We start from the raw sequence: 10,404 nt of genomic DNA on the forward strand, positions 1-10,404 counted from the left end.
AATGTCCAATGATTAACCTAAAAGAAATTATGAAATATCTCAATCATCTCACAATTAGAGTTTTCAATATCGTTACTACGTTCGCCTGTGCAATTATTGATCATATAATAACTAATCATATAAGCCTACTAGACCACCATTATATAAGCCGACAAGGCTTCAAACATTTCCAACATATTCAATAACAAGTTAGGACAAGCCATTGCTAATCTGAGAAGTAGAATTTTAACGAAAATTATGGAATCACTCTTGAGAATTTCACCGTCACAACTCATAAGCATGAAATAAAAATTTTATCATTAGACAATTCCCTATTGCTACCTTATGCCAGTCGAGGATGCTAAATAATAAATAGATACCAAACGTTGAAGGTTCAAGTAGGACTCACATTCTTGGATCAAGGTGTGTTGAACAAATTCCCATTTTCCATTTTGCAAATCCAATAACATTTTTGATTATTTACGCAAAAATTTCAGCATTATGAATTTATAGAAACAATATAAAATTAAAATGACATCTAGAATTCAGAGTTGTCCTAAAAATTTTGTGACCTTGTCTTGATGAAATTAAAATGGATCATTGGTCGTACTGTCACATGCAGGAGGGAAAACGAATGAAAAATCAAATTTTCCTTAAACTCCCTAAACCCTTAAAAGGGGGAGGGGGGCAAAATTAGACCCCCTTTGGTTTTGGGCCTAAGGCGTAAGCCTCAATTGCCTCGGTCTAGGATCGGCTATGGGTATGCCTGGCTTGACTGCTTATGCTGGTTTTTATGAGGTTCCAAAAAGGGTGAAACTGTCTTTATTTCTGCTGCATCCAGAGCAGTTGGCTAGCTTGTTGGGCAATTTGCAAAGTCGCTTGGGTGCTATGTAGTTGGAAGTGTCGGAACAAATATAAGGTTAGAGAAAAATATTAATACTGATGGCATATTTACATAAATTCAAATATTAATAGCAAAAAAGCTTTATTTTGCTGAGATTAACAGTGATCAAGTTTCTCGGATCATAAAACATATCTTCAAGTTTAAGTTTCTGTTATATTTTCACTATTTCAGCTCGAAATAAGCTTGAGCATTTTCACTATTTACTTCATTTCTCCTGTGTTGTTGAGGGTTGATCTGTTGAAGAACAAATTTGGATTTGATGATGCATTTAACTATAAAGAAGAGCAGGATCTAATTATTTCGACTTCTCTTTCTTCAGATATGAACCGTGAATGCACTACAAAGGGTATTAAATCTTACTACGTCCCAGCGTGTCAAGAATAGCAGCTTCACTTAGCCCCTTGACATAATCGTAGCCGCAGTTTACCCAACTTCGGCCGTACATTGTAAATATTAGATTAAGTTTGTATTGTAATTGTTCAAGTTTGAGTTGTAATTTCCTTTTTATTGTAATAGTTATTTAGGTTGTAATATAGCTTTGATATTTGTAAACGTTTAGTATGATTCTTCGTCATTTAAACGTCTACACCTGTCACTTAGGTTTTTGTTCCTAAAGCTATTATTGGGGGTATTAGTCATTCAAAAATCTTTCAAGCTCATTGGTGTTCGCCCCTACAACAGTGATACGTGTGTTTTTGGACACTTATTTAGATCACAAACATGACTTAATTATCAGTAAAATGTTTAAATTGTAACTTAATCTCGTTGAAGTCATGCAATGTAGGTGTTTCTATGGAAATTGTGGAATTTAAGAGAAAAGAGCTGAAAAAGGACTAAAATGGAGCAAAGTAATAGTTCAGGGACTAAGGATGCAAATATTCAAAAGTTGAACTAAAAGGCAGCCCGGGATTGCAAATATGCTAAGTGTGAACTCGAAAGCGATACAAGGTGATTGGAAGAAGAAGGAATTGCAAAGGGACTAAAATGAAGAAGAATGAAAGTTCAAGGACCAAAATAGAAATTTAGCATAGTTGGTAGTAGTGCTACCCTCTATGCGGTTGCATAGAGGTAGCCCGAGAATATTTTCTCAATTTTTTTTACTCTATGCGACCACATAGAAATGTACTATGCAGTCACATAGAACAAGTCGGGGGGCCGATTCTACAGTTTCCTTATACGACTGAAACTCTTTTGGTAACCTAATTTTCACGCGATATAAATATCAAAAGACGTCTAGAAAGAGGAAAATGTATTGAAGGTAGAAAAACACTTCTTGGAGAGGATTTTGAGAGCAAGAACGAAGATTTACACGAAGAGCTTCAAGATTTCTCAAGATTTTATAACACAGTGATGCATTTTATCCAAAATCTGGTGTATTCTTTTATTTTAACCATGTTAGACTAGATTTTCTTGTGCTAGGAGATCGATGTACTATGTAATTTAATCTTTAATTTTCTAGTTTTGCAATTTGACATTAAGACATATTTGTATTATTTTGAATGATTTATATGCAATTATTGTTTCCGCAATTAAGGGCCCGTAATTGTGTGACTTTGGGTGATTTATTCTTGCATTCGAGAGAATTTGAATAGGTTTGACATAATATAAATCATCGTAGGGTTCGATGGGTGATAGAAATATACCACTATACCCTACGTGAATCTTTAAGTGTTCATAAAACCTCATGCATTTTTATATATGCACTTGTCATAAAAATATAGGTCGGTGGTATGTAGAAATAGGTTCGATACATCTCGAGAGAGAGTATTAGATAGATTTAGGAACATTGATTCGTCAAAATTGAAGTGTTTGTCACATTGTGAAACTAGGGTTTTAAAGTGATAATTGAATGGAAAATCGTGATCCTAGTGTGTTTAATTTCTATTAATTATAACAAACGTGCGTTCTCAACATTTGATTTCATACTAGAGTGTTAAAAAATATTGTTTTGCATATTTAATTTAAGTCAATCATAAAAATTGCATAATTAGGGTTTCCTTTCCAAAATTAGGGTTTTAATTAGGTTCAACACTTTGGTAATTTTTTTTCGGTTAAGGCGATGATAGGTAAAATTGAACTAATCAATCTCTATGGGACGATATTCGGACTCATTTAATCCATTTTATTACTTGTTAACGAACCGTACACTTGCGGTAGTTTTAAATCGAAAGAAATAATTTCGTGAACAACCAACAACTGTAATTTTCAGCTTTCATCAATCAAAGATCAATTTACTTTCAATGCATTCAAATTCTATGTTGTAAGCTTTCTATAAAATTGTAATCAAATTTTCTTTCGTCTCGTCACGATCGAGAAAATGTGGAAGGTAGTCTAGAAGAAAGGCACCCCGTGAAAGTTGGTATTAGAGTTGCGGCTCCCAACTCTCGATAAGAAAGCTATGGATCCAAATACATCACCCACTGTTGAAGTGGGAGATCCGCAAAAGAAGACTACTAAACAGTGCGTGGATGCGCTTGATTAGACAACTACTAGGTTGTGCTATACCGTGGAGGGCCTCGAGGAAAAAGTCGAGGTGGCAGAGTCGAAGATTTGTGAATTACACATCCAACTAGATGAAAGCCAAAGGGCTTGTGCAATAATGACTAAAACTGTTACAATCATTTCTGATCTGCATGATGAAATGGAATTGTTGAGAGGTAAATTACGAATACTCCAACATGTGGTGGGCAATAGGCAAGCTCTCATACATGAGTATGCTTCCAGACTCAGAATCCCTGAACCGTGTACCTACGGAGGGGCACGTGATGCAAAAGAAGTCGAAAACTTCTTGTTTGGCATGGAAAATACTTTCTCGAAACTTCAATTGAAGACGAAGCAAGAAAGGTAACCGCAACTACCATGTATCTGGGTAGAGATGCAAAACTGTGGTGGCGAACCAAATATGCTGATATTCAGGCCGACAAGGTCTGAATGTTGAGTATCAGGCTCGATAGGCACTGCGAAACCTGAAACATACAAGCTTCACCAAGGAGTATGTGAAAGTCTTTTTAGGGCATATGCTGAATATTCGAGATATGTCGGGAAAGGATAAGCTTTTCACCTTTATGGAAGAGTTGAAATCGTGGAACGCATGGAACTTCAGAGATAGAAGGTTACTGATTTGAGCACGGCCATGGGAGCCACCAAATGTTTAAGTGATTATCAAACGGAATCGAGAAAAGATCAACCTTTGGGGAGTAATCAAGTAATTGGAAGTGGAAACATCGACCTGCGAGGAGTAATCAAGTAATTGGAGGTGAAAACAAACCTTACAGACCCAGTTCGAACCCAAATGGGAAAGAGCGTTACTCTCAGAATAAGGGAGGCCTATCAAAGCACCCTTCACTTTCAGGGAAAGTATCATAATAGCCGTCGAGGGAACTATAACGGTAGCAACAGTAACAACTGGAACTAAGGGAAAGCAACAGAGGGCCGATCTGATGCCACTCCTAAAATTGTGTGCTTTTTATACGAAAGACCTCATTATGTGTCAGAGTGTCCTCATAAATGGATAGTGATGCATATTGTCAACTAGCAAATGGTGGATCAAGTTCAAAGCAAGATGCCCCACAAGCTAGTTGTCATGGTGAGACCGACTCCAAAGATGATGAAGATGTAGTTGGTGCATTTTCACATCGGTACAATATACTATCCTATCGGGTTGTTGAAAAGGATGATGTCCCCTTCAAAGAGGCAAATACAGAAGAAACAAAGGCTCATATTTGTAAGGTCAAAGGCCTAATGTACATTGATGTGAAGATCAATGAGAAGCCAATCAGGACCATAGTGGATACTGGTGCTACACATAACTACCTTGCATGCACCGAAGTAGATCAACTCGAACTTGTTCTAGAAAAGGGTACTGAGAAAATCAAAACAATCAACTTCATCATTCAACCAATAGCTGGAGTGGTGAAATCGGTGTTGATCAAAGTAGGTCATTTCGATGGAAGGATAAATTTATCTGCAGTTTAGATGGATGACTTCAAGCTTATTTTCGGATCGGAATTCCTTCAGGATACTATTGCTGTTGTCATATTGCGATTCGTTAATGATGATGAGTAATAAGCCATGTATCATCCCTACACAAGCTGGGAGGATGGGCGAGAAGAGTATCTCGACCATGCAATTTTGTAAGGGTTTCAAAAGAAATAAACCTTTTTTTGTGCACTCTTCGATTATAAGAGATCGAAGAGGCGACTAGTCCTATTCCAAAACTCGTTAAAAGGCTTATTCGGGAATTTGAGGACATCATGCCGGACGAATTATCAAAAAAATTGCCACCAAAGAGGACGATTGATCATGAAATTGAACTTATTCCAGGTGCCAAACCTCCAGCCATGGCACCAAACCGTATGTATCAGCCTGCGCTTGAAGAGCTTAAGAAGCAATTGCAAGAAATGTTGGAGAGTAAAATTATTGTGCATGTGAAGTCACCATACAAAATTCCTGTGTTGTTTCAGAAAAAGGCCGATGGTTCCCTGAGAATGTGATGTGACTATCGAGCGTCTCAATTCATATTTAGTCGCGAGCAATCAACGTTTGTGATTGCATATATTTCGCCAATGTTTTTCAGGGGAGTCTATCATACAATCAAAAAAATGTATCTTATTGAGAAATCGATGTCTTACTGTATAACTACGAGGTAAGCATCTATAATAGCTTCAAGTCATGGTAATTAAAAGGCCAAAATGGAAAGAAGACTTGAACAAGATCACTCTAAAGAATAGCTATCATATCCCACTGGTTGTGGATTGCTTCGATCGACTGAGTCGGGCAAAATATTACACAAAAATTGATCTTAGTTCTGGCTACTAGCAAATTCTAATCAAGAAGAGAGATGAAGCAAAGACTACAGTAGTAATCAGATATGGAGCCTTTGAATTTAAAATGACGCCTTTTGACTTGACAAATGCTCCAACAATGTTTTGTACTATGACGAATCAGGTATTTCACGAGTTCTTAGATGATTTTGTCATGGTGTACTTGGACGACATTGTAATCTACAGTGAGACATTGGAGGAACATGTACAACATGTGAAGAAAGTTTTTAGTTGGCTACGAGAGAATGAACTTAATGCCAAACGATCTAAATGCTCATTCGCCCAGACATCTATCAATTTCTTGGGTCACATCATTGAATAAGGTAAAATTCGCATGGATTCGAAGAAGGTTACACCATTAAAGATTGGCAATCACCAAAAACTATACATGATGTACGTTCATTTCTCGAGTTATGCAATTACTATCGAAGATTTGTGAAAGGCTATTCAAAAATTGCATTGTCACTTACCGAATTAACAAAGAAGGATAAAGATTGGGACTGGTCGTCCCAATGCCAAACTGCTTTTGAAAAGTTAAAGAAGTCCATGTGAACGAACCTAGTTTTAGCCTTACCAAATATGACTAAACCATTCGAAGTTCATACGGATGCTTCAGATTTTGCACTTGGTGGAGTCCTTATGCAAGAAGGACATTCGGTATCATATAAGAGTCGAAAGTTGAACTAAATAGAACATTGTTACTCGGAGCATGAAAAGGAATTATTGGCAGTAGTCCATTGCCTTAGAGGACAGCATCACTATTTGCTTGGGTTTCCATTTATTGTGAAGACAGATAACACTACGGCTAGTCACTTCATGTCCCAACCAAAATTATCGAGTAAACAGGCTTGTTGGCGGGATCTTTTAGAGTTCAATTTTTATGCTAGAGTATCGTCCCAGGCCTAGTAATCATGTTGTTGACACTCTTAGTCGACGGGCTGATTTGGCTGCCATTTGCTTCGTGGCTGCTCTTTCAGAAAGTACCGTTATCACGAACACAAAAGAACAAATTCAGGCACTTATGGATAAGGACCCGGCTATTCAATATTTGGTCAACCTCATTAAGCAGGGTAAGACTCGATAGTTCTAGCTTGATGGGGCATTAGTGAAGACTAAGGGAGACCGCCTATGTGTTCCTAAGGGCGGAGATTTGAGGAAATCACTAATTACGGAGTGCCACGACACGATCAGGGCAGGGCATCCCAGAGAAGAACACACTTGTGCACTACTGCAACGTGTATAATACTGGCCTCAAATGCGGGACAACATTGCAACTTATGTGAAAACTTGTCTTATTTGTCAGCAAGATAAGGTAGATCATCAGAAAAATGTAGGCTTGCTGAAGCTCCTTTCCATCCCAACTCGGCCATTCGAAAGTGGATTCAATGGACTACATTATTGGATTACCAAAAGTTGAGGATTTTGGCACTACATCGTCATGGTGGACTGTCTATCAAAGTACGCAACTTTCATCACAGCGCCTAAGTATGTATCAGCAGAAGAGACAGCTAAACTTTTCTTCAAACATATTATCAAATATAGGGGACGGCCTAAGGACATCATCAGTGATCAAGATCCTCGATTCACTAGCATATTTTAGACCGAATTGTTCAAACTTCTTGGTTCAACTTTGAGCATGAGTTCTATTTATCACCCACAATTTGATGGATAGATGGAGCGCTTCAATTCTATGCTAGAAGAATATCTTCGGCACTTTACTCTACTTCACAGAAAAACTGGGTGAAACTTTTGGATGCGGCTCAAATTTGCTTCAATGCCCAAAAGAGCTCTTCCACCAATGAGAGTCTTTTTGAGATTGTTACTGGCCAGCAACCGTTACTCCCTCATATAATAAATATCGAACAAAGCACCAAGTCTCCTCAAGCGAAAAACTTTTCTCAAGATTGGAAATGAAATATTGAAATTGCTCAGAGTTATCTTGAGAAAGTTCAAAAATAGTATAAAAAGTCTGCAAATCTAAAATACCGTTTCCTTGAATTCAATATTGGAGATCTAGTAATGGTTAAGTTTCCAGACAGAAATTATTATAAACCGATAAGAGGGAAGGACTCGAGATTGGCGCCGAAATATATTGGACCATTACCCATCGTGAAGAGGATTGGAAGAGTTGCATATAGATTTGAACTCCCTTCATGGTGCAAAATCCACAAGGTTAGTGTGCTGAAACCATACTTTGCAGATAAGAATGATGCATCTAGAAATTAGCCAAAGCGACCTGTGCTTGAACTGAAGAAAGTTGGAAAGAAGGTTGTTATAGCTATTCTTGACTATCGAATCACTCGAGCTTCTAGAAAAGATCATCAAGAGTACTTAATCAAATGGATTGGATGCAATAGCGAGGACAATACTTGGGAAAGATAAAAGGATCTTGGAGCCTTCAAACCATTGATTGAAGTAATCATGCACTGATGGCACCGAGGACGCTGCCAAAATAAATGGGGTGGAATGTCAAGGACCGCAGCTTTACTTAGCCCCTTGACACAATCATAGTTGCAGTTTGTCCAACTTTGGCCGCACATTGTAGATATTAGTTCAAGTTTGCGTTGTAATTGTTCAAGTTTGAGTTTTAATTTCTTTTTCATTGTAATAGTTATTTCAGTTGTAAAATGGCTCTACTATTTGTAAACGTTTAGTATGATTCCTCGTCATTTAAACATCTACTCCTGTCACTTAGGTTTTTGTTCCGAAAGCTATTACATGGGGTATTAGTCATTCAAAAATTTTTCAAGCTCACTAGTGTTCACCCCCTGCACCAGCAATTGTAATTTTTTGTTTTCATCAATTGTAATTTTCATCTTTCATCAATCAAAGATCAATTTACTCTCAGTGCATTCAAATTCTCTTATGTAAGCTTTCTATAAAATTGTAATTAAATTTTCTTTCGTCCCGACACGATTGAGAAAAGGCGGAAGGTAGTCTAGCAGAGCAGACTACTGCTGCATATTGCCCGTTTTCTGTATCACAAAGAAAGGCACCCTGTGAAACATCGGCATGACTAGAATTGAGTTTGTGTCTTCTACCTATTTAGTACCAGTGCCCCATCCATGCGGAAATTACGAGTGCAAACACTGGTGGACCCAAGGTGGGTCTTGGTGGGTCACTTGACCAAGCAACTTAAAATTGATTTTTATTTTTTTTTATTTTTTTATTTTTTTTGATGATTTCCTCAAAAATCATATTTGAAGCTTTACGAAATTATTTCTTTTGTATTTTCTTATGAAATGGAATTGGGAATTCCCTCAAGTGCTCCAAATTCAATCTTTTTTTGGCAATTTTGTGGTAATAGATTCTTGCTGTGATTTTTGTTTTTGTTTGAACTGGAATGCAGTTGATAATGTAATATTTAGAATTTGCTATGTTTTTTGTATTTTTCACTTGAATTGATTGTTTTCATTAATCGTGATGGAAAGATAATTTAAACGTAAATATGCCTTTTTAAGATTAAAAAAAAAAAAAAGCATACAAACTTGGTGATATTTGAAATAAACATAAATTTGTATTCTTGGAAAGTTTGATTGTGCCCCACCAACTCAAAATGTCTGCGTCCGCCACTAAGTGCAAATATTTAAAATGCTTGCACTGTTGATTTTCTTCATTTTACAAAATTTATGGTGCAACTGTTGTTCTGATATGTATTTTCCAAATGGAATTGATATTTACTTCGAGAACGTTGGAGAAAAGATGCTTGATGCTGTGTTTCTCAACATGAAAATCAAGGGTCGTATAGCTGTTTGTGGAATGATCTCACAATACAATCTTGAGCAACCAAAAGAAATACACAACTTATTGTGCATTATAATGAAACGAATTCATATGGAAGGATTCCTTGTTATTGATTTCTACCACGTCTATCTAAAGTTTTTGAAGATGGTGCTGCCACAGATAAAAGAAGGAAAGATTTCTTATGTAGAAAACATGGCCGAAGGCCTTGAAAGTGCACCGGCTGCTCTTGTAGGGCTGTTCTCTGGTCGCAATGTTGGGAAGCAGGTGGTGGTTGTTGCCCGTGATTGGTATATGTAATAACAGTATTAGCGCTGCCAGTTGTTTGCTCTTTGTGGAGTGAGTTTTGTTTGATACAAACCTATCTAGATTATCTAATATTTTGTACAATTCACTCAGCAAGACCAGTTAATGTCTTTGTCTATCTCTTGTGAGTAGGGACGGAGCTAGCACCTGGCGAGCCGGCGCGGTCGCCCGTGCTGGCTCTGGTGAAAAAAAAATCTGCATATGAATGAAGTGTAAAAAATAAATATGTTTAAGTTCACTCCATTCATAGCAAAGTGGTTGTGGCTTAAATGGTAGTGCCCTTGTTTTGCAAATGAGAGGCATGGAGTTTGATTCCTCTCATCCCCCACTTCGTCCTTTAAATTTTTTACCTAATTAAATAACTCTATAAAATTAGACTTTACTATAGCTCATATGGTAAATGGTTAGGTTTGTATTTGAGAGGCATGGAGTTCTAACCTCCACTTCTTCTACTGATTTTTAACACAATAAATAATAATTAAACAATTTTATATTATTAGTTTTTGTTTCTAAAATAATTTCTTTAAGAAATTTGTCAACTCAAAATTTTATTTCATAATATATATTTTATTAGGTCTTTTTTTATTAATTTATTTTGTAAAAATCAAATTTGGACAATTTAATTACTGATTTTTATTCTTTTGAGAGTTC

At 36.8% G+C, this 10,404-nt stretch overlaps 1 pseudogene; it reads left to right on the plus strand.

Annotated features, from left to right (window-relative positions):
• Nucleotides 1–501: 501 nt before the first annotated feature.
• LOC111379935 overlaps nt 502–10,404 on the plus strand; it is a 21,811-nt pseudogene continuing 11,908 nt past the window's right edge.

The sequence above is a fragment of the Olea europaea genome, unplaced genomic scaffold (genome assembly GCF_002742605.1).
Source record: "Olea europaea var. sylvestris unplaced genomic scaffold, O_europaea_v1 scaffold2066, whole genome shotgun sequence".
NCBI classification, from domain to species: domain Eukaryota; kingdom Viridiplantae; phylum Streptophyta; class Magnoliopsida; order Lamiales; family Oleaceae; genus Olea; species Olea europaea.